Here is a 7592-nt window from a genome sequence, read left to right as displayed (position 1 = left end):
GAGTTGATGTACACATATCAGTAGAATTTTCAATATTGTATATAGAAAATGGAGTTGGAGAAAGTAATCGAGTGTATCTCAACATCACAGATGTTGAACTCAATGCCATGTGTTCCGAGTATCTGTGTTCTCGCGGATTAATGAATTATGTAAAAATTGTGAAATGTTCGCGAGGTAAAGAATTTAAATGTATTTTAGCAACGATTACGCTCATTAGTGAATTAGATGCTCAAACTTGCAGGTTTAACCGTATTATATTGTCTGATAACAGAGTGAAAATGAAAAACGAGACGAATGACTATAATTGCATAACTGTTTCGAGATAAAAAGAAAGAGCTTTCTTCTCGTCGAAGAAAAGACAATACTGTTCTGCATTCTAAATCCAAAGATGATTTATGAAAGGGTAATTGATAGAAATGTGAAAATTATTTTACTACATTATGAAGTCACAATTCATAGTTACTTGTATAATTCCAAAAGAAATGCGTGACAGATATTTGTACATCGAAACACCTTGGCGGGATTATGGAAGGCCTAAGCCGTTGTTGAACATTGTTAAAAATGTTATTGAGATCCAGGTAGAAAACAAAGGAAGAGATAGAGAGAGAGAGAGAAAGTGTGTATGATATAGGACAATGAAATTGCGCGCGCGTGTATACGATTTGTATGGGTGTGTGCTGAGAGAAAGAGGGACAGAAAATCGTAATTAGAGAGTATTAAAATTAATGGATCATTATAAAATGAAATCAGAGTTTATATACTTTAGTTATAATATATATATATATATATATATATTTGTATATATATACTATGGCATGTCTTGTAATGGGAGATACCTGGAGAGTTTAAAGTGTCTATGATGCTGTGTCTGAAGATTTTAAAGATGAAAGCATTCTTTTGGTGATTTATAGGTTATAAAGAGATAAAACAGTGGAGATAAAGAAATCGTGCCATTGTGCGGCGACAAACAGAAGAGGGATTGCATGCGTAAATAAGTCCCATGAATAGTAAAGAATTAATTGTTAGACAGCACTTGATATAGGTAATATCTAATATGTTTCCAATATTCTCGAAAGTACTTATCTACTGTTTTTAGAGCCCCGCTCAAGTTCAACGCGTTCGTTTCACGTTTTATACAATATTTTAAAATTGGTCTGCATGCCTTATTATTTTTCGTTTTTTTTTTCTTTGTGGCCAATTTAGATGTAAGCTGTTTTATACAGGCCGTATTTTTTTTTTATTTATTTTTTTGGCCGTGACAAATTTGTTTGCTTTTATCTGTTGCTTCGTCGTCTGATGCGTGCGATTTAATGTAGATAAAATATATCAAGCTAAATAGATTTATACACACCGAGCATCGAGGTAGGAAAAAAGTGGAGAATATTTAATGTTAAATTTATCGAATACGTTGTTGCGATTCGAATTTTGTTACTGTGCTTTTAATGGAATTTATTGTTCCTTAGATTCATTATCACCATCATCACTTACAATCATTTGGTAGTGTCGGATTCTGATGAGAATGGACTTAAAAGAGATACAGATATCAGTGGTCAAAATTATTGGCCACACCTTTTGTGAATTAAGTGACTTATAATAAGTGTCTGAAGACTGTCATCTTCACTCTCGTGTCCATTCCTGATAGAACCCAACAGTACTTACAATTAGATCCGTAAGCTTAAGGTATTTAAGAGCTAGCGCGGTCGCCATAGCTCCCAGGTCTCTAAGATTCTTAGTTTTATGAAATATCTTAGCGATGGTTCTTCCTTCTAGGCGACCTTACATTTTATATTCATCCTGAGATTGCCAGAGCTTAAGTTCATGCACCTCGAGAAGTCCCAAGCTTACTTTGTTCACTAACTTCAGTTACCGTAACATTATTTAAATTCCACTTAACTAATTGCAGTTATTTTATGGTTAAAAAAATGATTCCCATACACTATATGAAATGATCATCATTAAACACAGGAGAACAGTAGTTTGACACCAACTTTGAATATTGTTTATTAAAGTCACCATGAACTGGGCGTCTGCCGTTGGTATTAGTACGAGTACCAGTCGCACAGGTCTTATTTTTTATCATAGTTGAGGTTAGATTATTAAGAATACATCGTATTATATATTCTCGTATAGAACTGAGAAGCAATGTTTTATTCGTACGATAACATCTTTTTTACAGTTAAAGTACCATGTTTTCATGGTCCTCTATCTTAGACTATGGGAAAATATCGAAGTATATTTGTAATGTTAGTAATCAACGATTTGATCGTGTCGTTGTCCTCGGTGTACTTTCCAAAGACACTATCATTGGACAGAATATTATCATACCTCGGATAACGACTCGATCATTATTATTTTTTTTTTGTTATATAAATACAAAGTATTCTTGGAGATTCTCCACCGTCTCTCTGGCAGGTGCTCCATCTTAATGGACGACCACAGTCCCGGTATACAGGCTGTTTTAAAGAAAAAAGGTGACTAAAAACGAGTGAATCTGTAGTACTTACTAAACTAAGTGAAAAGAGTACTTAGTCATCATTGATCCTTTCACGCTGAACAGCGATTTTTTTTTGTATATCACTAATGTATCTTATCCATCCGCGTTCGCTTAAATTATTTTGTCATTTTATTGTTTTTATCTCGTACAATTCTCGTTTCAGTATATTGTATTCTTATTGTGTTTTGTTTTTATTATCCTACCGGAAAGTCGCTGCTTACTCGAAGATGGTTCACTGCGAACATTTATTAGCTTCCCTTTTTCTTTTTATTCGTTTTCCTAAGTTATCTTTAAGCGTACATGTTCGAATCGTCCGAACGTTCTGTATACCGTGTAATGGGACTGTCGTTTCGATGAACCTGCCCTCGTCACAGCTCTCTGAAACGGTTCGCCCTTAAAAATATATCGCCCCTCATGTCGCTCTCTAACGATCATCCCCTTCTCTCCCTTTTTTTTTGTTACACACCTCGGGCTCGGTGGCATTGGAGACGGTTTCAGGCGGCCGTGTCACACAACCGTTCTCTGTCGGCTCCTTGAAACATCTTCGCCTTCCTCGTCCCCTCCCCCACATGCGATTCGTTTTAACTCGTTTTATCAAGGAAATAATCGCCTTTTTTTTATGTTACAGAAAAAATAAAATAATGTTCGAACACGATCCATCGGTAAACGCGTTGAATTTCAGCGGGGATTGTTGAATTTGGCTGTAAATTAGATAATGTAAATTAGTGATATGTTTATACATACATAATATGTGTATATATATATATATACACACATATATACACTCACACACACACACACATGTACACATACACGTACGAAAGAGCAGAAAAAAAGTAATAAAAAGCGCACCTTAAAGGGTTTAAAAGTCTCGCGCCACGGCACGCATTATTGTAGTTAGGATAGGAACAATGTCTATTCTACAAGGATTTTGTAAATAGAAGAAAAACAAAAATATATATACGGATACACTAACTTGAGTACGTATTATGAAGTAAAGAAAAAATAGGGTACATCCGACAAATGGTAGAGACACCGTAGGCGTGTATGTAATTCGTAGTTGTTTACGATCGATCGATCGATCGAGATTCGCCGCAGGCAGGATTACCTACTACTCCCCCGCGTAAAAAGATCGATCCAGTTTTTGGCGGGGCCTTAGTGGATTCTTGCGGGCACACGGGACGGTCCCCTCTACCCTCCTCCAAAGTTTAACCCCCTTTCCTACAATGCTAGGATACTATTATTTGTACATAACATATAATTACATTATTCTCTCTCTTACCATTTCTCGATTTATTGTTTTCTTTTCTTTTATTTTTTTTTTTTCGGTCTTCTATTACGGAGGGCATTAAAACCACCCCCGGTGGCAAAGCAAATTAACTTGAGGGAAAAGAGACACTTGAAATCTGCGTTGATCTACTCCTGCCTACGTGACGCCATCGGAGATGAATCACCTCCATTCTCCTTCCCTCTCACTCCCCAACATATATTTATTCTGTAAAAAGGAGAAGAACAAGAAATATAATTTAACTGTCGCATTCGCACGTTCATCGATCAAGCTTATTAAAAAAAAAAAATACCTGTTTTAAACGTTCTCTATCTTCTCGTTCCTACTAGCAGGGTCGGTAGTGCTCCGTCTCCCATGTTTTACTGTGAGAATAGTTCGAATTTCGCGCAGTTCGGAACGCTTCCTTACAACGAATCGTTTTAAATTCAGTTTTGTAGATTACGCATCGAATTTTCGGTCACCTTGTTTCAAAAGTATTATTCAGCACTCTTTTTTTTTGTCTTGTATAAATGTATTATTTTACCATGGTGAATATTTTTAGAGATAACGCGTGTAACCTTTATTTTAGAATTTCCGCAATATCAGTTTTACGTTTAGATTGTGTAATTTAATTTCGCTGTACACGATCAATATGGGGGGAACGGTGTAATACGTTCGTAAATGAGGATGATTTTTTTGAAATGGAATTAAACGGTGTTACGGAGGTTCGATAACCTTTTAATCGTATTTTTTTGTTGTTGATTTTTCGATATCTGCACATAAAAGAGAGATCTTAACAGGGATCGAGTGTCTCTCTCTCATTTGCCTCCCGCCGCTCCCCCGTCAAAGAATTTAACCGGATATAATATTATATTTTATACTTGTGTAAACTAGCGAACTATTTTCCAGTATTGATAAGATTTCGATCCATAATTTTCGTACTTTCTTCCTCCTTTCCTTTCCTCGTCTTCTCTATTCGCTTCCTTTTCATTCAATCGCCGAAGGATGATCCCCCCCGAGAAAACGAAAATGGTGATGAAACATGTTCCGTGATTTAGCAGCCGTACATGTGACTGTGATCTAGGAAAACAGAAGTAAAGTAAAGTGGCGGCTACACCACTGGCATTTTCTTCACCGGCGTGTAATAATCCTCTTTCCCATCCCCATGCAACCCATCATTTCTCTGTGTATAAAGAAGTACCAGCTCACTTCTCCTCCTTACCGCACCCAAAAACGTTTTTCGACGTTCTTTCTTTTTTATTATTATTATTATTATTATTTACATTAATGTATTTTTACTATGTTCTAAGTTGCTATCGTCTATTATAGTCATTTTATTATTTCTTGTTTAATTCTGCAAATATTTTTAAAATTGTTATAAATAATGATTATTATTATTATTAATGCCACCATCAGTCACCGAACGATGTTAAACGACAAAAAGAAGTATATACCCGAGCGTAGGAAAACAGTACCGCAAATATAGAAATGGTAAAATGACTCTCCCTCTGCGTTATTAACCAATATACAGTGAATCTTTGGTAATTGTACAGCATCGGTGCACTGTACTAGAAAGTACACGCATAATGTACGGTGCGTAAGGTAATCGAGCGTAATTGTAACGAGAAACAAATATTATTACGAACACGGTCAAACGTTTGACACAAATACACACACAAAACTTTTAACGTGCATATAAATATGCATATACACACATACGTATGATTACATACATATATGTATATATATATATTCATATAACAAATGGATATATGTGTGTATATATATATATACATATACATGTATATATTACAGATATCGCGTAGGATGAAATAAAAATAAGGCTGAAAGTAATTAAAATCTGTACCAATCCGGCCAACGGCTGTCTGCAATGAGAACGTTGCATAGATCGACGAGATCTGTTCTTTTAAAAGTCGGGCGGGTAACAGCAAAAACGTTCCGACTCGAACGCGAATCCCCCGTGTGTGTAAATAACAGTTACGCGAGAGACCGAGAAGAGAATGTGATTATCAGCGTTTACGCGGCATATACCATAAATTACCAATGTAAATATTGTTCTGCGTACTACGGACATTACATTTCCGAAATTTTAATCATTACAAGAAATGAAAAAATTTCCACGAAGTAATAATCAGTTGCTTGTGCGTTGAAATACTCTTTCTTTGAATACCGTCTTCTCTGATGCTTCACACGCCCCGCCCCCACTGCCCCGGCCTCCCACCTATTACCTTTACGAAGAACATCCGCCGTCTCGATATCCCGGTCCTTACGATATTCTGACGCCCAGATCCTCCGATCTTGCGCGCGTGTCACAACACCACCTGTATTGCTGAACGTACAAGAGTATTCCGAGATTTATTGGCTCACGCGTGTAAATATTAATTCTCATCGTTAACATTAAACACTTTAGGATCTGTAGTAGTCTCTCGCATGACGACTCGAGTCAGCCTTCCGTTATTACTTCCATATAGATGAAACTCTGGGAACAGTTGTTATTTTAAATTTCATACATTTGGAAGTGTTACATGGTGGAAGACGCGTAGCGTAATCGTATGATTAGGAGCTAAATACTCGGTGTTTTCTGGCGCTGGATCAAAAGAATAGACAGAAACACGGACCTAAAAGTTTTTTGGGCGCCCAATAGAATTGTACGAATTGTCTGGGGTCCCTTTAAGTTCACTACTTTCTTTGGTTTTATTGAACATTATCAATGGTAATTAACATTTGTAGTTTTTCTACTATTGGGGGAATTGTTTGTCAGTTACCGGTATGATCGTTTCGAGGTGGTGAAATAGAAGAATGCATAGGGACTTGGGTCTTGTGTGTCCTTGGGTACTTATTTTGTGACTGCATCGTTTGTAACCGATTGTGACGATAGGATGACGTAGTAAACCTATAAGAAGGGACCATAAAAAGGGATTGAAGTCAGCTAAGAGTATCACGACAGTCAAAGACTGACATCTCGTTTGATAACCCTATACCCTATATACGGCAGGGTGAACGCACCAATGAATGAGCACTTAAAAGATATTGTAACTATTAAAGAGGAATTTTAAATAATGATAGTATTAGTAAATATTTGCCACATAAAAATTTGATTTTCTAGTATCCATGCCGTTTTATAACGTATATACGTATATATGTCAATTTAAGAAATTAGAAAAATGTAATTAAGTAAATTTAGATGAAAAAAATACAGATTTCACCAGTGAATGAACGGTATTAGGTAAATGAACATTTCTAACCAGTGGCGCGAAAATTGTTTGAATATGAAACAAAGAATTGAAAAAAATCAGTATTTAATCATTTACTTATTTTACTAACTTAATTTACTTGTTGTTTTATATCATGTTCATTCACTGGTACGTGTTCATTTACTGGTGCATCTACCCTAAATCGATTTCGAGTATCCTTACCGAGCCAGACCGCAAATGGAGCTTCTGTTTATGGCACCTCAGGGTCTACTGTCCTTCTGTGTATACGTATGTATATCTTCATCGTGAAGTATATCACAAAACATTTCGAAGAAATCCAAAAATTCCATTAAAAAACGATACTGTTAGTATAAATAATATATTAAAATATATATATACAAACGGTTTTAGTACATGTACCGCTTCGTTTCACGTGTTTCCGTGTACTCTTGTGACAAGGAACACTTGGTCGTGATCTTGTACGATATAACAACAACAAAAATACAATCTACCTAATAAGGTCTGGTAAGTAACCCAATTACGGGTGGTGCCTGTACTATGGAGGGTTAACTATATTTCTATGAATTAAAAACACAGCATTTATGCAACATCTAAA

The sequence above is a fragment of the Dufourea novaeangliae genome, unplaced genomic scaffold (assembly GCF_001272555.1).
Source record: "Dufourea novaeangliae isolate 0120121106 unplaced genomic scaffold, ASM127255v1 scaffold76, whole genome shotgun sequence".
Classification (NCBI taxonomy): domain Eukaryota; kingdom Metazoa; phylum Arthropoda; class Insecta; order Hymenoptera; family Halictidae; genus Dufourea; species Dufourea novaeangliae.
The sequence above is the reverse complement of the archived record's forward strand: the minus strand, read 5'-3'. Positions refer to the sequence as shown.